Raw genomic sequence first — 22,172 nt, 5'->3', positions numbered from 1 at the left:
TCTGTTCCGTGGACTTTTTTCTGAGTTCCGTGTGACTATTGTGAGTTTCAAGTTCTATAATTCTATAAATCTTATTCATATCTCAGAGGGAAATTTTCCCTTCATTATTAACAACTGTGTATGTACACACATGTATTTAGGAATTATCCTCCACACACCTTCCAAATTAAGTTTAGAATTGTGGAGCACCATTAGAACAATTGAAAGAATTGGCCGTTTTATGGTTTACTCCCAGGACAAGTAAGTTGTGTCTAGGCATCCTGGTTTTATTTGAATTCTCTCTTTTGGTGTGTGTTCTAATGTCTGCTGCTACATGAATGGGATCTTCTTGCTATGTTGATCTGAAACTTAGATTTATAGACGATGGCATCTGCACTGCAGTCGCCTGCAGATTCTGTCTCATCCCTGCATGGCTTGATTAGCAAATGCCACCCTGCTGCAGGTGTGAGCACCTTCTGCCCCGGTTACTGCTTTCCTTGCAGCTTCCTAATGGATCCTCCCATCTCCCCAGTTACCCTTTGAGTCCATTGTGTGAGTTTCACAAATGATCAAATCCCATCAATCCCCTCCATAAAACTCTCCAGGGATTTCCCATGATAGCCTGGCTAATAAGACTCTATAAGATCCAGCTCAACCTATCTTTGTAGCCTCCTTCTTCTTGTCTCTCCTTACACTGTGTAAGCTCCCCCACCCTACCCCTTTTTTATTTTCCACATAATCACTTTCTCCTCCGAGCTTTCTCATAAGTTGTCCCCTACACATAAAGGATCTTCTTCCAGGTCACTGATCTGCTTTTTCCTTCCAAGCTCACATTCAAGGTTATCTGTTCAGTGAGGTCATCCCTGACCTCCATGTTTTATTAAAATATTTACCATAAAACTCACTTATTGATCCATGTGCTGATTTATTTGGCATTGGCCCTAAACCTATCTTCTCTCACCCTTTACCTTAAAGGCAAACTTTCAAAACAGAATAATTTCTACTTGGAGCAACATTGAATTGCCAAGGACTACCGGAGCAACTGCTACTGTAGGAGGTACACAGTTATAAGCGGCCGAGTAAAGAAATCAGCAAGAAAACCACCAATCCTCTGACTTTTCATGTGCATTACTTGTTGGGAGCAGTGACATCACAGTTCAGCAGATCTGTGTTTGAATCTCAACGTTGGTCACTACTGGAGTCCTAGAGAAAAAAAAAATTGAAAGTCTTAGAATATCACTTTCTCTCGCCAAGGAAGAAGGCGATTTGCAACAGCTTCATAGAACTGGCTTAGGAACTAAAGGAGAAAGCATATACAAAGCAGTAGCATAAGCCTATGCACATAGTAGGTACTCGTGCACATAGTAAGTACTCGAGGCACATTAGTTCTTCTCCCAACCCTGAGTTGCTTTTGTTTACTAACCAGCACCTTTACTTATGTTGCCTTTTACAACTGGAGAGCTGGTAACCCAGTGCCCAGAAAACCTTATTATTAGATTAAATTAAAAGTTCAAATCAGGGGCCTACGGAAGTGGCTCAGAGAGTGAAGGCCTTGCTTAATAAGTATGAGAGTCAAAGTTCAAATTCCCAGCACCCACTTTTCTAGTGTGAGCACCTAGGGAAGAAGAGCCTCTGGAAGGAATTAACTCAACTGGTTTGGCCTGTGGACATGTCCGTGAGGTATTTTGCTGATTGCTAAGAAGGCAGGCTCAGACCACCATAGATGGTAGATCTCTAAGCAGGTGAACCTAGGCTCTATAAAAAAGGGAGCTGGGCATGTGCCTATGAGCAAGCCAGTAAACAGTGTTTCCTCCATGGTTTCTGTTTCCACTCCCTTCTCCCGATTCTGCCTTTGCTTCCTAATAGACCCTTCCCTCCCCCAATCAGAGTTTAGTCATGGCAAGAAATAAAAAAGCACAGGCTAGAGCATACAATTGAACATGAGTTCAGGCGTGAACACCACACATAAATACACACAAAATAGGTTCAAATTAGGTGCCCAATAGGAAGTGACACCAGCGGACAGAACAGACATTTCAAACAAGTTATTCCCCACCTTCAGTTAAAACACAAAGTTTGAGACAAGGACAATGGAACAAGTCAACCAATAACCATCATAATGCCGCAAGCCAACTTAGTATGGGTCTGTGATCTTACCATTGCAGCAGGGAAAATATTGTCACAGGACTCATTGAGATTATAGAAGGGAGCATTAAGCTTAATCCCCAAAGGAAGATGTGAGATTCAAATAAATTAATGATTGTGGTATCATAGAGCAATCTTACCCGATTTCCACAAACAGCCCCACATCAGGGGAATTCTACAAAGTCTGAATTATATGTAAGTCTTCAAAGCACAGTAAAGTGGTTTAGCCTTTTAAAAAAAAAGGAATGAAATGAATATTTTGACCTTGACTGTCAAACAATATGATTGATTCTTCTATACTTTCCTTTGAAGTCTATAATTGAGAAGCCATCTCATTTGAAATCTCTGTTAGTAATGCATGTGAAGTTTAAGTTCACAGATGTGACTTTTTCCTCAATTTTAAGAGGGACAGACTTGTTGCCAGAAAAACTAACAAGCTTGATGTACAGCTCTCAGAATCAGAGGTGGCCCAAGGTGGGATTAGTGTCCACTCTGCTTGAAATCCTACCTGGAAAGGAGCGGATACAAAATTACAGCTCACCTCTGCTGAAAAGAAGGTGCATAGGCACAACCATCTGCTTCTTGTTTTTCAGACAGGCAGGCACGGATAGGCAACACTGGGGTAGAAACAGCCCATCCCAGGTGGAATAAGGACCAAGCAAGGGCAGCAATTGAGAGCGGAGTATCACAAGTACACTGTACGGAAAAGGAGAATGGGGTATCAGGAGTAACAGGGGGTGTCAGGGCTAAACTGTGCAGAGGTGGTCCTAGGTGGGATTAGCGTCCACCTTGGGTATCAGGAGTAACTTTGCAGACATGGATAGTGGGGAGACTGTGTAATTGGAATTTCTCCTCCCCACTTTAACCACTTTTCTAGTGTGAGCTTGGGAAAGTGACGTTACCATTCTGTTTTTCCGTCTTCTTGCTAGAAACTAGGGATGGCGATAGTGGTAGGGAATAAGTGAAGTACCTAGTGAAATGTGTGCTGTTGACATGAGCACGGCCATGTTAAGAACCTCAATGCCTCAGCCTAGTGGAATGGCAAAGCCTTTCCCCGCGTGGGGCTCAGAGGGTGGCAAAGCCTTGCTTAGGTCCAAGTGCAAATGTCGATAGCTTGTGCCGAAAATGTCTACCACGGTTTTCGCTCTCCAGAAGACGACAGCCTGAAGATTGTTCCGCCTGCAGAGATGGGCTAAACCTGTCTCCTTGTTCAGCTGTATGCAACAACCCCGCCTCTGTGTTCAGTTGTATCTAATAAACATCCTGAGCTCCTGGGCTGTTGCAGCTTCTCCCTCCAACAGCCCAGGCAGCCCCGTGGCAGATCGTCTGTAAGTCATTCCCTGGAGATCTGCAGAGCACAGCAAAGCCTAGCTCCTTACATCATGGGCTTGTCGTGAGGATCAGTGTGGTAAGATTTGCAAGGGATTCAAGAAGCTTAATAAAGCCTGTACGTGCCTCAGTGCTAATTCAAGGAGTGCCAGCACTCTTGTTTCATGAACTCCTGTCCTAGGTATGAAGGGATAAAACTAACCCCACCCTCTCCTCTCAGTGGGGGTGATGGATAAGGCTCCTTGATGTCTTATCTGATGAAGTAAAAAAAAAATCTGAGTCAGCCACTCACATTTCTTAATAAAAAACATAGGCTTTGGCCATATTTATCAGGATCCTACAGAGAAACAGAACTGATAAAGCTGGAGCCAGACAGACAGCTGTTCTTTTGCACAGGTTCCCTGACTGTAGATTAGACCAAACTTGGGCCAAAAAAAACAAGGAAATAAATTTTTCAGTACTTAAATGTATTCAGGCATTTTCCCTCCTTGTCATCAGCCGTTAAGTGATTCAGAACGGCAGCTCTCTGTAATGCCATAGTTATCATCCCTTAAATAGGAGCATTACAGCGTCACCACCAAGTCCAGAGGCAGGGGACCCTTCTGAAAATAAGTTCTGGTGCGTCCCCTGAGAACTCAGATAGACACTCAACAGTGAGGGAAGTGAAGCAGCCTTTTGACTGTCTTCTTCTGCAAAGACTCAGGATTATTTTAAAACTGTGGTTTTGTTGTTGTTATTGTTGTTGTTTATTAAATAAAACTAAGGATGGTGAGAGCAAGAGAAATTGTGGTTCCAGAACCTAACCCCCAAGGAGAGTACTAAAGAGCCCTTTGAGGAAATCACAGTGGTCGTGGCTCTCCCAATACCCAAGGCAAAGTCTCCTCCTCTGAGAGCAGAACTCCAGGGAGTAAGGACAAAGACAGCTCCAGCCTGTTCACCACAACCATCCTGACGAGGAGCCATAAGACAACGGCAGGGAGAGTGCGGAAAATAAAACTTTACATGTCAAAGAAGAAAAAAAATGCATACTGAACATTTTTCTTCGGGATACACTATTGAGAAAAAGTTGTCTTTAACCTCCGATGGCTTCCTGCGGCTCAGCCACAGAAATCTAATTGAGGGAGCAAAGGCCACAAAAAGCCACTGTCTGCCCTGACTGTGGCATCTTATCATCGAATGCCTTTGACTCCATCACCACAAGAAACAATTATTGGGGCCCACTGTTATGTAGGCTACATCCCCCCTACATGTTTTCCTCCTCGCTGACGAGCTCCCTGCCCCCGTTATCTCCAGGAGGCACTGGACATAGACATCTTGTCGAACGTGGAATTCCACTGGCTTCCAGAATGGCAGCTGATGTGTGTGGAGGGGATGACCTAGTGTGTTTGTTCTTCCACTCGGCAGAATATAAACCTGCAGCCTGTATAGCAAAGGACGGCTACTTCTTCTGGAATAATCTTAGAACACAGACCTCAGAGTCTATTTTTTTAAGCTTTGGATTCAGCGAAGAGGTTGGCATTGAAATTGTTCACGGCGGTCACTGTTTGTTGGTGAGTTTAGCTGTGCTCTGTACCTTCTGACATTTGTTTTTGAAAACCGAACTCAGTTCATCTGTCCAAAACACTCTTCCGTCAGGATTCCTAGAGTTTTGTGGCCCCTGTCCTCTGACTATTGGCAGAGGGAAGCATGTTGGCAAAACACAGAGTGCGGGATTGGGAAGTGTGCTCAATAGTCAAAGCCCTCAAGAAGGAAAGGAAGATGAGGTGACCTCAAGTCCCCCACCTAGTCTCCCATGAAGTGACCATGAAGGGTCCTATTTCTCTTCCTCTCCTCTGGGGATGGAGGACCTTCCCTCACTCATCCTAAACATGTAGCAGTGTCCAGACCACGTATAAATAATCTCTGATCTATCATAATATCTACATTTATACATTACTTAATTTGTACTATTTCAGCCTTAATTTAATGAGCTAATTTTTTGTCTAAAACTTACTTAGATATTTTGTTAATATTTAAGGTGATAGATAGAAACATATCTTATTATCAATATTAAATGATTTTAATTAAATAATTATTTTAATAAAATAATTGTTTTAATTAAAAATAATTAAATGTACAATGTAAGACTCTATCAGCATATTCTGCTTTAGGGGACATTGTGGACTTACCCTATGTAATTGACATAAGAAATTGTTAAAAACACAACACGATACACCACAGGAAACATCTATATGCAGACACAAAGCTGAAAAGGTTCAGAAAACCAATTTAAGGCTTATTTTTCCTCATATATGAGCAATGTACTGAGTTGGCATAAAAAAAAACTAATCCTGGTAAAAGTTCAATTCGAAGGACAGAATTGAATTAATCAGTGTTCCAGCAACAATAAAAAGAATAATAACCAAGTGATGACTTACGCTACCATCAGGCCGGGACGTCTCCCTGACATTAGAACGTGTATTTGTTACCGTTGCTGGGACTCACTCAGCATGCAGTCAGCGGAGCAGAGCACCCTGTCCAGGCTGGGTAAATAATCGTTAGTGACAGTGATTGGGTTGACAAAACCTTCCCTGTGCCTGTGTCATTCGCCTGAGTTCCCCTGAAATCTCACCGCGAGCACATCTTTCTGTGGTCCGCTTATCTACTCAGATCAACACATTGATGCTGATGATGGGATTATACGCAGCAGCCACCCCTTATCCTGGGAGGCTCAAATGGAGCCTTAAAAGAGTTGGTCTGTCCCAGGATAAGAGTTAACTTAATACAGGAGAATTTTTCATACGGCCGACAGTGCTACTTGGCTATATGTTATCCATGGGACCTCTAGGTCATGATTTAACAGTTTAACCCCTGCCTCATCTCCAGAACAATTTTCAAAGTTGAGTCTTGTGTGGGTTGCAACTGACATCCATGGAGTTAAGAAGAAACTCTGAAAGACTTCAAAGGATGAGTTAAAGGAAGGGTTTCTTGGGGAAAACGAAGACTTGCACTGTAGGAAACGGAGGAAGCCCTGAGTGGGTGTATATTCTTCACATGCGCACAACCACGGCAAGGACCCTAGCCTCAGATCCATGGGGAAAAACGGCAAAGTCTCAGCCCTCTCTCCTACCCAGTGAGGCTCAGAGGGAAATAGCAAGCCATTCCCTCATAGTTCAAGTGCAAGTGTTGACAGTGGGTGTAGAATATGTCCTCCATAGCTTCCTCTCCTAGGGACATTTGCAGCCTGAAGACTGCTCCCCTATGGAGACTACCCCTACTGAAGTTGGCTAAGCCTGTCTCCTTGATACAGCTGTATACCATATACCCTCCTCTTTAGCTGTATGTAGTAATCCCACCTCCTCGAGTTCAGATCTATGCGGTAACCCCAGCCTCTCTGTTCAAGTGTAGGTAATAAACAAACATATTGAGCTTCCATAGTGCCACAATTTCTCGGTCAGAAAGTCTAGTCCACACAAAGCCCGTGTGTGTGTGTGTGTGTGTTTCTTCATTCTGTCAATGCACTAGTCATGTCCTAGTCCCTGGAACCATGTAGAGACTCAGCATTGCACATCAAGGTTTATCCTCATCCCTGTAGAAAGGTGGACCAAGCCACTCATGCTGGACATATAGAGTAGCTAACATTCCAGCTAGCTCTCCTTACATTCCTTCTAAGGGTATTTTGTGATAGTGGTCATAGAACTGACAAAATAAGATCCTGTGTTTTAGGAAAGTCCTGGCTTAGACATCAGATGAGAGAAGTCAAGCTTGGGCCTCCACCAGTCCATGGTGTCACATCGTCAAAGCAACTCAGCGTAAAGTCCTAAGGTCATTTGCTCATACCTGCTCCCTACATTTTAATATGTCATGGGAACACATGAAAAACAGTTGTACAAATTCACATTCCCTGCTTCCCTGAGTCTTGGCACAATACAACCTTATCAGAATGACTGCATGATAACCAGCTTCAAGTAAGGCGTTTTACTTACATTCTCTCCTCTTAGAAGGAAGCTTGCATATTCCCGATGTGAGAGGACCCTCTATGTGCTGTGATTACCATTAATGAATAAAGAAACTGCCTTGGCCTGTTGATAGGGCAGAACTTAGGTAGGTGGGGGAAACTGAACCGAATACTGTGTTGGGAGCAGTGAGACCCCAGATGCTGAATTTCTTGTCATCCCCTGATCTGAGTGCCTACTGAGCACTCAGATCTCTCTGAGCACGAGACCTTCAGGAGTTCCTGATGGCAGGAGAGTGGTTTCTGGTGGGTTTGGCTGGGGCGTGGCTATCTCTATATAATCTGCCCCTGGACACAATAAAGGGGGCATTCTTGGGGAATTCAAGGATGACCCGTGTCACTGTCTCTCTGTCTGTGTGTGTCTGTGTATTTTAACCTCCAGCCCCCTTGCCCGAAGCTCGCGAACTTTGGTGCTAGCGCACAGAGCGCAGACACGGGGGCGCAGTGTGCTGCAATTGGAGGTCTCCACCGAGATTTCAGCAATGCTGGGAGGAAGAAGGCAGAGAGTGAGAGAGACTCCATGGAGCCACCAGAGATGGATGCTGGGAATTTACCCTGTAAGCCACTGCCATGTGGCAATACACAGATTAATGAAGATGGGTTAAATTAATATAAAAGTTAGCCAATAGGAAGTTAGACCTAATAGACCAAGCAAGCAGTGTTTTAATTAATATAGTTTCTGTGTGATTATTTAGGGTCAAAGCTAGCTGGGCAGCTAGGAACGAATAAGCAGCTCTCTCTTCCAACATATTCCTCTACCTAGCAATACTAAATCCCTTCCTCTCTGTAACTTCTTCATCTGCTATCTTAGCACCAATACTCTTGGGTAAAACTGTGCTGATTACGTTTGTCACCAGAGACCCCAGCTCTATCCTCTGGTCTCTCTTTCTCTGTCTACTCAGGTTCCAAAGTTCCTGTGTCTCAACTTTCCCGTGCTGGGCTTTCAGCCTGACATTCTTTGACCAGTGAAACATACTGGCTTCTGGTCCCATTTTCTCCTAAGAAATTGCGATTCAGAACATGTACAAACTGACCTTATTAAATATTTCAAATATCTAGTATGCAGGAAAATGAAGGTGGAGCGCCAAATTCTGAACAATCAGAAACAGTATTTCTGAGAAAATCACACGTCTCTTACTTTCTGTCTGAGGTCGGTTTTACACTTAGAGGGGGTTTAGCTTGCTCCCGGGTCCAAACCAACAAAGTTGGAACTGTGACAGCTGTGAGCCCTTCTGACACATCTGAAGTAGTCCTATCAGGCTTCCATACTGGCCTATACCTTCTAGCTCTCCCATTACGTATGCTACCTTCGCCTTGTTGCGTGTGTTATCAGAACCGACAGATAACTTGCAGAGAAAGAAGTCTGTGGCGCATATGTACACTGAGGGCGGTCTGGAACCCTCTTCTTAACTTCATAGGGCTCACCTAGTAAGGACCTACATGCTTATTTATACAGCTAAAAATATGAAATAGCACTTAAGATCCAAAGGTCTCAGTTCGGTGCTGGGTTCTGTCTGCTTTGTTACCCTAAACTTCTCTTTTTTTCTTTGTTCTTCTCCATACTGGAGAAGGACTGAAACTCCTAAAAGGAAATGGAAAAGGCATACTTCACAAGGGATTACCAAAGACTGCAGATCTGGGCAACCCTTCACTGTTGGGGGGGGGACGGGGAAACCAACTTTTTCAAAAGAGAAAATGATATACGTACTGAAATAACTTATCAACTGATTAAACACCAAGATAAGGTACATGATTCTTCAATCCCACTAGCAAACCCACCACTAGCCAGCTCCGCACTGCTCTCTTGCGGACCTTTCGATCTTCCTTCAACAGACGCTTCTAAGGTTTCTAAAATAGTTTGTTTGAGCCTGAGCCCAAATCAACAAAGTCCTCTCTTGTAGGCCCCACCTCTCAAGGCAAGTCCTGTGGGGGTTCAAGGCCTGACAGCCAGATGCGGGCCTGACATAGAGAACACAGTGCGAGCTGCAGAGCCCACACAGAGGAACGCCTGTAGCCTCCAAGAATCAAGCAGGTACCTGTCTGGGCCTGCTGTGGTCTCCTGGAGCGGGGAACTCGAGCAAGTCACCCCAAGTCACAGCTGCCGCAAGTCCTTGGCCAAACAAGCAAAGGTCACACGGCACCTTTGAGACACGCAGGTAGCACGCCGAAGAAAATGCGATGTGATGAGCAGGATCGGCTTTGAAGACCAGCTTCGCATAGCGACAGCAAAGGAGCCTTGACGCTCACTGTGGAACCCAAGTCTTCCGAGTCAGTTCTGCACAATCAGTCTTCTTGGCTCCTTTGAAAGGCAGGAGAATTAATACGTGCCCATCAGAGCATGGTAATAAACGGCGTCTCTCTCCGTGGTTCGGAGTCAGTAAAGGGCAGAGATGGAAATGTCAGCATAAACCCTAAGTCCCTCATTTGTGTCACAGGTTTCTTAGAGTCGAGTATGGTAGTGGCACCTGGAATGCAAGCATTGAGGAGGCTGGGGCTGGGGCAGGGGACCAGAAATTTGAGGCCATCCTAGACTACGTGGAAGCCTGACTCTCATTAATTTATAAAAGGTTCTTGATTGTTCTTCTACTCTTTGTTTGTTAGAGGGGCGTTTAGGGTTTGGTTTTGATTTCTAGGGTTTTGTTGTTGGTTTTTTGAGACCAGGCCCTACTACTCTGTAGCCCAGGCTGGCCTTGAACTGACGGCCATCTCAGCCTCATGAGAGCTGGAATTGTGCCTGACTTTATTGCGTCTAGTAAGTGATTTCAAGATATTCATCGTGAGAATCAGATTATTGCATTGTTTTTCAAATCAGCTTAGGAATTTGGTTCTTTCATGATGGGTTGCCCAAGGATCCAGACTAATTCATCTTCTCAAATATCCTATCATATTTTTAAAATTCTAGTCACCATGGGACACATGGGATCTTATTTTTTTTTACAGCATCATCAAAGCATCTGGATAGTTTAAGTATGATGTGATGTATTGTCCAAACGAACTACTTAGATCCCCAATGGACTGTGGGAGCTGGTCATACACAAGAAATGCACGTATCAGGAAGAGCCACTGCCTTGCTCCAACGTAAGTCCGGGTAGATTGCAAACCTTACGTCTTTCACACACCCTCATCACACCACACACCCTCACATATACACACACATATACACACACATGGACACACACACACACACATGGACACACACACACAATCTTTCCCTCCACATACCTTCCCAGCCAGACACAGGGATCTCTACAGGCTAATGGACATGTGATTCAGTTAAAATGTCTAAGAATAAGGACACAGTTCTGTTGACTACTTCAACACAATTCAGAGTAGTAGTCATAGTAACTGTTTATACTGCTGCAGGCTCAGACCTGGCTAATATATTTTGTATCTAAATAAGGCTCATTCCTCAGAGATTCCTATTTTAATTAGCATCTTTTATCCCCCAAGCAGGGACTGGCTAATTTTTTCTATCATGAGTTATATTTACATCTGGAGCCATGCCTCCACAATCGAGTCATCCAGGAGTCATGCCAGCCACAGCTTCCACCAGCAACCTGTACAGATTTCCTCGGTGACAGGGAAACCAGGGGCCTTCCCCAGGCCTCCTGCTGTGCGGATGACGGGAAAACACAACAATGTGAAATGCAAAGTGATGGGAATTATAGAAGAGGAGAAAAGGGATCTACATGCCCTTGGGTACAACTCACTAACAAAGCACATGCTTATCCTGCTGGAGGTCCTGGGTTCAAACCCAGCTCTAAGTCAGATAGAGTGGTGGTGGCCTGGAGTCCCAGCTACTTGACAGGCTCAATTCTGAGGAGCATTCGAACTCAAGACCAGCCTGGGTAACAGAGTGAGTCTCTATTACACAACAACAACAAAATACTTGTAGCTTAAACACACACACACACACACACACACACACACACTGCTCTCTATATAGCCCAGATCTCTTTCCTTTTCTTCCTCAAATAATTCCCAATATTTTATTGGACTTTTATCTAAATAAAAATAGCAAAGTATAGGCATTTCCCTTTAATATACCTGAATTTTTCTCTCTAAACAAACTCCCAGGTTCAACCCCCTGTCCTGCCATGCAGTATCAAAGTTGTTTAAATTCTTGGGACCTTGCAGTAAGAACGGAGACGCTCTCATATCTCTTAATCTAGAAAGCTGCATGAAGGATGAGGCAATAATGCAAAGTCCTGGCCATCTCTGCCTGTCCCACTGTGTCCCCTCCCACTCCTGCCTTCAAGAACAAGATTACCTGAACCATTCTATCGACACCCCATGTTCGATGAACACACTTGTGAAATACCAGGTTTTCGTCTCGCTGTCGGTAAATGGATACCTCGTGCATGTACAGAACACTCAGACACGAATATGGTCACTCGTAAGAACAGCGGCACTGACATCAGCGCGTCACATGATAGACAACGTGCTCCAAAGGACAGAACGATTTCCCACAGCGTATTCATTTACCTACTTCCTCCGTGCCAATTTCTCAAGGCAGCCAAGAACATCTGTGACCCACAGGCTTCATGTTTCCCTTAATGGGGTACTAATTGTTTTCAAATGAATGTCCCAGTGTGGACGATGGAGAGTAGAAGCGGGTAGAGGGATAGCAAGCCTAGCCTATCACTCTGATGTCTAAAATACCACACTTAAAAAGTTGACAGGAAGATGAGATGCGCTTAATAGTCAATGTAAATTTTTAACAAGTGTTAAAGTTCCTGTTTGAATTTAAAAAGTATCGATTAAGAAACTTCTGCATCCTCTCCCAACCCCCCTAAAATTATCACTGTCTTATAATAGGGAGAGTTATAATACATTACTCCTTAAAATGGAGTGATTTTCTTCCACACTCCAAATACACACACAACACTAACACAGACTTCCAGGCACTCCTGGTGCTTGTGGGAAGACTCTGGTCTTGATACAAAGTATTTTCTGCCTTAAAGGGCTCTTTAATTTTGTTGCCCTTATTTGCTCTTTCTTTTTTTTAGGGCTTTAAAATGAGGTGTTTTAACAGCGCCACCTTGTGGTTCTGAGCCATTTCAAATGTATACAACCAGCATAGCTTCCTTCTCAGGAATCTTGTTCTTTGAAACTTTGCTTTGACTTTGTTGTTGTTGTTGCTTCTTTCCTTCCAGTTAATATTCAAGAGCCATTCTTTGCCATTAGTGCTACTAAGGATAATGACTTCATCCGAATAAAACAGACCCTTTTAAAAAAAATAAAAACTAATTTTTAAAAAGTCCTAATATAAGGAGAGTAGCACTTGCACACTTAGGGATATGCCCCTTGTCAAGCAAGGGACCAGGGTGAAGGTACAGATTAGAGATGTGTGTAAAGATACCATGGGGGAGAGAAGGACCACTGAGGGAGGATTCAATTGAACGCATTCAGGCTAACTTTCCTTCTACATCTGCCTTGGTTTTCTGGGCTGGAGCTGCTTTGAAAGCCCAAGAGCTTAGAATGTCAGGCAACTGATTCCAAGGCACAAAGAGGGGAATATTAACACCATTGATATTCTCCTCACAGCAGTGGGAACCGCAGCCAGGTGCTAAAAGGAATTGGTTGCTTATGAAGAAATAATCAAATATCCTTCTTCTTCCCCTCTCATTTCTGCAGCTTCGCACAACTCCCGGCCTCCCTTTCTCTGAGGAAAAAAAGAGTGCTTGCTACCTGGGAAGAAGAACGGTGTGAACTCTTCCCCCCTTCCCACCCAAAATCACTTCAATTCCAGACTGATCCACCGGAAACTCAGTCCAGCGATGGGCACGGATAGTCGAGCATTGAGACGGGGAATCTTGTGTATCTTTTCTTGAGATTTAGAACATTAAATCCACCAAAAGCCCTATCCAGCTATTGTAAGTTCTCGGCTCTTAAAAATCTGAAACAGACCAGGAGGTGAACTCACACGGTACAAATGAAAGAGGAGAAGACAGGGGGCTTGGGGAAAGTGGTAAGAGAATAACCCGTCAGTTGTCTGTTCAGCAGCACCCAGGCCACTGCAGGGCCGTCCCTGAGTGGAGGCCTTGGAGAACGTGACCTGCTTTAAAGGGTGAGCTGAGTTATGCTCATCATTATGTGTGTGCATGCGTGCACACAATCCCAAGGGCAAATATCCAGCTGTTGGCATACATATTGGGTTTCGCCTAAAGCCCTAGACTTGACCTTCTCTGAAAAAAAAATAATTGCTTTTTACTTTCTCAAACCTGGACAAGATATCCACAATGAGGGCGTAGGATTAAGCACTTGAACGTCGCAATTTAGAGAAGGTGTTTAACAGAGGCGACAGCCTCGCCTTGACAGAGGACAGTTGAGGAAATCACGTGCTTGAACATGATGAGGATGAGATAGTGGATGAGCCACAGGACGTCCTGAGTGGACCATAGAAACTGAAAAAAAAAAGTGTCATCCCATGAGTGAAGGTTCTGGAAGTTTTCCAAGTCTGTCAACTGTCCCAGCTGGCCTTTCTGGGTCTGACAAACTCCCAGCCAGACTGGCAGAACTATGACTTAGAAGCAAATTCCTGTTCCTTCCTGGTGACCCTATTTTACTTTCCAGTAAAGTCCCCATGTGGTACAATTGTTCCTTTATCTGCACAGGAAGGGAATTTGTGATTCCTTCTGGAAACCGGAGAGTGCCAGGTCCACTCTCCTGGATGCTGGCTCAGAGTCTGAGGACACTCAGGCCTGGAAGGAAGCCCAGTCCTGTGGAGACAGACCGCCATGCAAGAGCGGCTCTGGTCATCAGACTGGGTAAAGATTTTAATTCTTTAAGATCCGAGAGCCTCGCAGTGATCACCAAGCAGAACTTGCCATGTGTTCCTATGAAACTTGGGCCAGCAAAAGGTGACCCACTGGCCAAAATCACAATTGAGTCGTTTCAGGAGTGTGTGTCTGCGCTCATTACTTAAGTTTCCTGTACTCTGGTTTCATTCCGCGGAAGAGGTGAGCAGCTGCACCAGAACGCCTGTGCCCGCAAAGCCTACGTTGTTTACTCTGGACCTCGGCAGGAAAAGCGTGCTGACCTCCAGTTCGACAGAGAGGCCATTCAGGAAAGGCGGTGTGGTGTCCTGAAGGACCATGAGAAGGGACTCAAAGGCCTGAATTCTGGCTCTGCCTCCAGCAGAAACCAGCTCGCGAATGACCAGCGGCACATCATACAGTAATTCTATGAATTGAGCTTCCAGTGCCAAATTGATTGCCTGATACTTTTCATTTTCAAAAACAAACTCATCTTCCCATTGTGACTCGAATATATTAACTATTTAAAATAATTGCACTGGAATTGATTCCTTGTTCTTATAAAACATAGATAAATACAAAAAGATAAAGAGACAGTTTCTTGGTTAAGAGCACTATCTGCTCTTTCAGAAAACTAAAGTTTGGTTCCTAGCAGGCATCCATGAAGGATAGCCTACAGCATCTATGACTCCAGTTTCAGGGGATCTGATCCCTCCTCTGGCTTCCACAGGCACACACACACACACACACACACACACACACACACAAATAATTTTTTAAAAAGAAAGATATATATACACACAGAGGTCTAGAGACACTCCTACATAGACACCCTGAAGTACTCAGAGCCCCCTGATACACCCACACTTCATGCACTGTCCCTTACAGAGACACACGTGTCTTCTGGGGCCTCACCATCTGTGGCGCTACGATCAAAACATCACTATTCTGTTACCGGCTAAGCACAGCTGTAGAATTACGGAGATGCGTTTTTACAAAACCAAGCGATTGTCTGAGTCTGCCTCCCAACTGAAGAGAGGGGAAAGTCTAGTTCACAGACCAATTCACTTGCCACCGTGCATTTTATACAACGCACTGGGCACTGTCCTGTTTACTTGGCTTTCATACCATCTTTATGTAGTGTCTACTTTATAAGACTTGCAAATAGTTTCCAAACATCTCTAAATTTAAGGGGGAAAAAAATGTAACTGAGTGAAGCTGATTTAAATTAGCTTCGTCTGGGTTCTTCCCAGAAGCAGAGCCTGAAACAAGTTGATTTATTTTGGGAACCAATTTGAAGAAACAAGTAGAGATCTAGAAATTCAAACAGGGAACGGGGTAGAGGGGGAGCCAAGCACAGGGTCCCTAACTGGGACAACCGAGGCTCCTTCCTCCCGGGCTCCTCTGAGCCTCTTTATGGAAAGACTTCCAGTATGTCTTCCTGAAGGAAGCAGAAGGGGCAAGTTGTCCACTTACTCCCTTTACTGCCCTATGTGGATCTGTTTGGGCAGAAGTCAGATCAACCACAGTCTCAAAGAAACTCTGCCTCCGAAACCAAGAATTCTGTGATCCACCTGTAGGAGGAAGCCCATGCGTGACAACTCCACATAGCAGTCATAGCAAAGACCACAATCAAACAGCAGGCTGGGAGAAGATAAAGTAGGCACCAAAGTGACCCATCTGGCATGTGATGTTCAGTCCGTACTATGCCATCTTGCCCAAACACCATCTCTTAGAACAGTATGACTCCTGCAGCCCTTTACTATGAGAGATGCTTCTAACACATGCTCATGAATTCCCTTCGTTTATTGGCTTAAGCAGAACACTTTAGTGCGTTCAGATCAATGCTTTTGATGAAAATGAAAACATAGACTTTCTTCCATTGCATAGCGAGCAATGAATGGAGGCTAGCCTAAGAGACTCCTTCAAAACGTGAGCAGTGCCATCGAGGTGTTCCCACAGACCGACAGGAGCTTTCAAGGAAAGAACAAAGACGGGAAAGTGAAATGCCTTTGTACAAAGACTGGAGTGCCTGTGGGAAAAGGAGGAGAGATCAGAAAGGTTTAAATATGCATATGTGGGGATGCGGGGATGTGGGCAGCCAGGAGGTTGGTGGGGAAGACAGGCCCTAGGTCACGGGACTCTGGAGTCTATGTTAAGTACATTGTGCTCCATCCATTGGCATCAGAGGTCCAGGGAAAGTGGAGAGGAAGTGAGAGTGATTGTTTCTTTTTTAAAAAGATAAAAACCATCATGGTGTTTAGGTCATCTCAGAGGAGTTTTAAAAGAAAACTCAAGGTCACTCCTTTTTGTTGTTGCTGTTTGTGTTTTGTTTGGTGATAGTGGGGTGTGTGTGTGTGTGCGCGCACGTGTATAGCATATGCAATGCATGTGTGCCCGCAGGTCTACTCACCTGTGCCTGAGTTTATAGAGGTCAGCGGTTGGCTTCGGGTATCTCCTTCTTAGCCCTCCACCTTATGTTTCTAGACAGGTCTCTTACTGAACTTGGAGCTCTCTGCTTCAGGTAGATTAGCTTGGCCAGCAAGCCCCAATGACAAGCCTGTTTCTGTCTCCTCCTACATCTACTTCCTGGATTATGGTTTGCACACCAACAAGACTGACTTTTGTATAGGTGCTGGGGATCAGAACTCGGTTCCTAACGTTTGCACAGCAATGTGTTACCAAGGGAGCCATCTCCCCTGCTCAAGTGTGTGTGTTTTATGATCCCAAGATGAGAATAGATCGAGTCTGTCAAAGATTTCAATTCACAGAACATATAACAGCCTGAATTTCTGTACACACACAGAGAAATATGGCTAACTTTAGCACAAGGCTAAACGAAAACCATAGCCAGGCTGCACCCACCAGAGACTTTTATTCAAGCATGGGTCTGTTATTTATTATTTCATATTCACCATGCATTACAAATGCTAGCTAGAAATAATTTAAACCATTGGCCACCACCATTGGACCTTTAAGTTCTGTGAGGCAGGGTGATAATTCAAGAAGACTAACACCAGAACTCAACCCAGAAATTTCGACTTTCCCCATTCTGTTGAGAGGAAGATCAATCATCTCGGTATCTTGAGAACATGAATAATGAGTATGCAATAAGCAAAGCTGACTTTCTCAGCTTACATCTGGCAAAACAAATTAATTCAAAGATCCTTTCAAAATGTGAGCCAAGAAACAAGAGACAGACATGTCGGTGGAGGCATAAGATAAGGCTATGACAATTCTGGTACAGCGTAAGCAGACACAAGGACAAAGGAAGGCTTAAAGTATCTATGCACTCTCGGGACCTCCATCTCCGTGTTTCCTGGAAAATACCCTCACGCCCCGCTCTGCTAGCCACAAGCCTGCTGTTGGTGATGATTAGTCAGGAAGGTGACCCACTTCTAAACAGTGCTACAGTCAGCACCCAAGAGCACATGTGTCCTCGTATGCTGATGTCTGTGCCATTAGATATGTGCCCAGGAGGAAGACAGCTAGATCACAGGACTGCAGAGATGGCTCAGCCCTGCTCTGCAGAGGACCTGGGCTCTGTTCAAAGCACCCACATAGCGCGTCACCACTGCCTGCAGTTCTAGCTCCAGAAGTTTCTGAATCCCTCTTTTGGCTTCCAGGGACACCAGGCATGCACACGGTGCATTTACATACTTGCAGGCAAACACTCACGCTCTAAAATAATATTGGATAACTCTTAAAAGACATAAAGACAGCTGGATTATAGAGTGGTTCTATCTCTGACTGAGGGGCGTCTGTCTGTATTGTTTTTCATAATGGCTGTACTGGCTTACAATTCTACCAGCAATGTCTGAAGTTCCCTTTCTTCATATCCTGAGCAGAGCTCCATACTTTTCTCCTTCTGGGAAAAAGCCATTGTAGTGGGGATAAGGGGCTATCTCCTATCTCACTGTGGTTTTTTTTTTGTGTTGCTTCAATGATTGCTTTTTATTTGCTTGGTAGTATGTTAGGTATTCTCTTTTGATAAATAAATGATTATTGGAATCACTTGTGGGGATTTCTTTTTAATTATTATTTCTTAAAAGAAAGGACTTGGAGACATAAAACCCATATGGAACTATGACTATCCGTCAAAATATTCTAAAATAAATTGTATGCTATACTAATGAACGTCTTTTCTTTTCAGTGTGTTAAATATCAATATCTGACTATGGAGATGATATTTTTTCTCTGCAGATACTATGCTGGTCCACAGGCTAGGTCATTGATTTCTTCCCAGTCAGAAATGCTTTTCTTGGAAGATGCAGAGAAGACTCCAAGTGCAGGGATTCGGGTGAGGTGTGAATAGGTGGCACTTTGGGGGGCATTGGGCCTTTAAAGGGCGAGGGAGTAAGTCAAAGGGTGGCAGATGTGCTTCCAAACGTTAAAGACATTTCCAGGGTAGAGAAAGGCAAAGGAAACAAACAACCTGGGAGACGTTACCTCCTCCCCTGCGTGCGTACATCTCCTTGGTGCGAGGGTCTAAGTTAGTCCACCGTTTACCTGCCTTGTGATTTGACAAATCCAAAATGTGACTTAGAAACCCCGCCTTCACAGGAAGCCTCTTTTCAGCCCATTCCCAACCAGGCAGTGACAGGCCTGTCAGCTGTGGTGTACCAAATCCCAATTTTAATCCAGGAGCAGATGTGCCAGTGACTGTGAGGAAACTCCCAGTGGCCTGTGCCTGGGTCCCATCAGTTCCACGCCACATTTCCTAGTGGAGGCAAGAATCAAGAAAAAAGAGTTGGACTTAGCAACCTTCGGGTCTCCTGATGAGAAGTCAGCTTCAGGGTGGGGTGTGCACATTTATAGGCATGCAGATCCTCCCCCAATCAAATACAGAAGCATAAAAATAACTGGGGGTTGGGGGAGAGGACTTTGATCTCAGAGAACAGAAGAATGAGGTTGCAATAGATAAGGAATTCTCCAAAGGTCTGGCTGTTTGCAGGCTTTTATTTTGTAAAGGCATGGGGTGCGGGGGAGGGGGGGTCTTTTGTTTTGCAGCAGAACTATCAGTGAATGCTAAAACTCAATAGAAACTACCAAGAGTGTAGATCTGGAGGTGTGTCACCTGGAGGACAGGAGGAAAAGCGGTCACAGTCACTTGCATTTAGCACCAGATAAAATACTGGCGAACATCAGTTAAGGGAGGGAAGGGTTATTTTGCTTCATGTGTCTGTGCAGAGATTTTAGTCTGCAGTTATCCAGCTCTATCATGCGGGGCCTGAGGAGAGAACGTTCATGTTAGCAGGAGTAGGTGGTAGAAGCTGCTCCCTTCAGAGCTGTCAAGAAGCTAAACCCCAAATGTAAACAAGCCAGGCAATGGTGGTGCACGCCTTTAATTCCAGCACTCAGGGAGGCAGATCTCTGTGAGTTCAAGGCCAGTTTGGTCTACAGAGTGAGTTCCAGGACAGCAAGGCTACACAGAGAAACCCTGTCTCAAATAATAATAATTGTGGGATAAGATACTTCCTTCAAAGACCTGTGCCTTCAAAGCCCATTCAGAGATGAGGTCATCAAAGATGAACCCACAGCTGAGGCTGAAGTTTAGGACCTCCTGTTCAGTCATCTCTCTGTCTGTAGATTAGAATCAGGGCTTCAAGGCCTGATCCTGTAGAGGCATCTCATACTCAAACAGTAACAGCGGACACTCCGACAGCTAACACCTGCTGGACACTTACCTGTGCCAGGCTTGGCATTTTGCAGCTTTAACTAACTGAATCCTTCTCATCACAGCAAAAAGAAGCTGTCTTGATGCTCTTGCTGTGAGGAATCTGAGGATCAAAGAAATGAAGTACACAGTGCCAGGGCCGGGAATTAGCATCTGCAAGATCAGCCGCTTCAACCACTTTCCTGTTTGCTCTCCTCTCTTTCCGTGATAAAATTTGCCGTGGTCCTACTTCGGGGCTGTGTATGGCGAACACACTTGCTAACTGGTTTTGCTCTCTTGTTGCTGTGAGAAAACACTAACTAAAGTCAAGCCGAGGAAATGGTTTCTTTGACTTACAACCATACAATCCGTCATGGAAGGAAGTCACGATGGGCAGAGACCATGCCCATGCCGGAACACTGCTTCCTGACTGGCTGTGCATGGACTGTCCCATTTGCTTTCTTATACACCCTGGACCATCTACCAAGAGCTGGCCCCACCCACAGTGGGCTGGACCTTCCCTCAGCCATCATTAATCAAGAAATACAACACTGGCATGCCCAACTGCCAGTCTAATGTAAGAAATCTTTTCACAGGCAGCTCCCTCTTCCCAAGAGTCTCCAAAACTAACCAGCGTCCTCCATGTATTCTTTGCAAGCTAAGTCCCTGGAGACTCCTGATAAAAGAATGGTCTCCTAACAAGAGAGTGGTTCTCAGGCGTAGGCTCTGAGGTCCTGGGACTTGCTCAGAGCCTCCTGACCACCATCTTACTCTTGCTTCCTGTTCCTTCACCAGACCCACAACTACTTTGAAGATCCCCCACTGTTCGCCTGGGCCTAACAACTCCTTATGGTCACCTCAGCATCTGCTGTAAACTAGCCCTCTCTTCACACAGGGCCACTTCACAGCAGGTAGTGACAAGCCTGCCTCCTCACCTGGCCCTCTGAGGTCATGACACTGACCTTTGCAGGTAGCAAACATGGCCACACCACTGCTTGCTCAGCACTCTTCCCTGGCTTGCCTTCCTCTGCTGAGGCATTTGTGTGAAGCCACCTGAGCTCTGTCCCATGCTCCTAGTTCCCACCCTCCACCACGTCCACCTCCAGTTTGCCCAAACTAGGGCATGTTCTGTGGAATGTTCTACTCTTCACATACGGCATCTCCGGCAAACTGCTCCTACCTCAGTTTATTTTCCTGGCAAACGTCTTTACTTCCTTCTTCCTTTGGAAAAATCCTTCCTCCTTTCTACTCACAGAGAGATTTGGTTTAAGAGAAAAATCAGTTTGATTTTTAAAACCAATATCATTTTTTTGTTTGGGTTTGGTTTTTGGTTTTTGTTTGTTTGTTTTGTTTTTGTCTTCAGCTAGCTTTTAACATGATTCTTGAAAGCATTAAAGGTTTTGAATCTTCTCATTTCTCTATCCATAAAAAATGTGGCAAGTTACCATACGTTGAATGAATTTCACTGACTTAATCTTAGGAACCATTTTGTCCTGGGCAAAGCTGTCTGCTGAAGGCATTCTGTATGAAATTGATGAGCCTCATCTTTCCCTCTACTGGTTTTATAGCAAGAGCCTAAAGTTAATGGCAAACATACTCATTGTTTTGGTTCTGTTAAACACCCTGCAAACCTGGCATCAGGTGATCGACTGGTAACGAATGATCCTGCATTCCAGAACACGGTGACCGGGCATCCAGGTTGTGCTGGTTGCATTTCACGGAGAAGGTAGCTTTCCTGAAAGTTAAATCCATTCTTTGGTCCTTCTCGCTCTTCTTCATAGAAACGTGTATAAGAGAATACCATACAGAGAAAAGTAGATGAAGAGAAAGGAACAGAAACAGAAACAATGGCAGAGAGACAAAGAAAGCTCTGGATTAACCTGGCCAGGGGGCATGAGCCAGAGGCTTTAGTGTCCATACCCGGACAGAAGGTTGAACTACAGGAGTAGGGAGCAGGTCCAAAGGACCACAATGGCTGCCATCAACCTTAGCAGACCTGCTTCCAGAAAGTCCACCAGCGTGAGCCCCATCCTTGTCAACCCTCCCCTGCAATATTTCCACCTTAGGAAGCATCTTCTACCTACTTGAGAGCAGAGTATAGAAAATGTCCTCATTCTTTAGGTTTTTTTAATATTTTAAGGAGTATGACTAACTTGCTAAAGCCCGAGGGCCTTCTAGATTGTGAACACACTTCTGCCGTGTCCACCTGTGGCGTATGACAGGTCCACGTGGCTTGTAATCACACTCAACTTCCTTCATTTTAAATGTTTCACCTCTTCTTCATCCCCGTAAAAGACCTTATATTTATATT

This window comes from Microtus pennsylvanicus, chromosome 6 (assembly GCF_037038515.1).
Source record: "Microtus pennsylvanicus isolate mMicPen1 chromosome 6, mMicPen1.hap1, whole genome shotgun sequence".
Taxonomy (NCBI): domain Eukaryota; kingdom Metazoa; phylum Chordata; class Mammalia; order Rodentia; family Cricetidae; genus Microtus; species Microtus pennsylvanicus.
Note: the sequence above shows the minus strand (reverse complement) of the source record.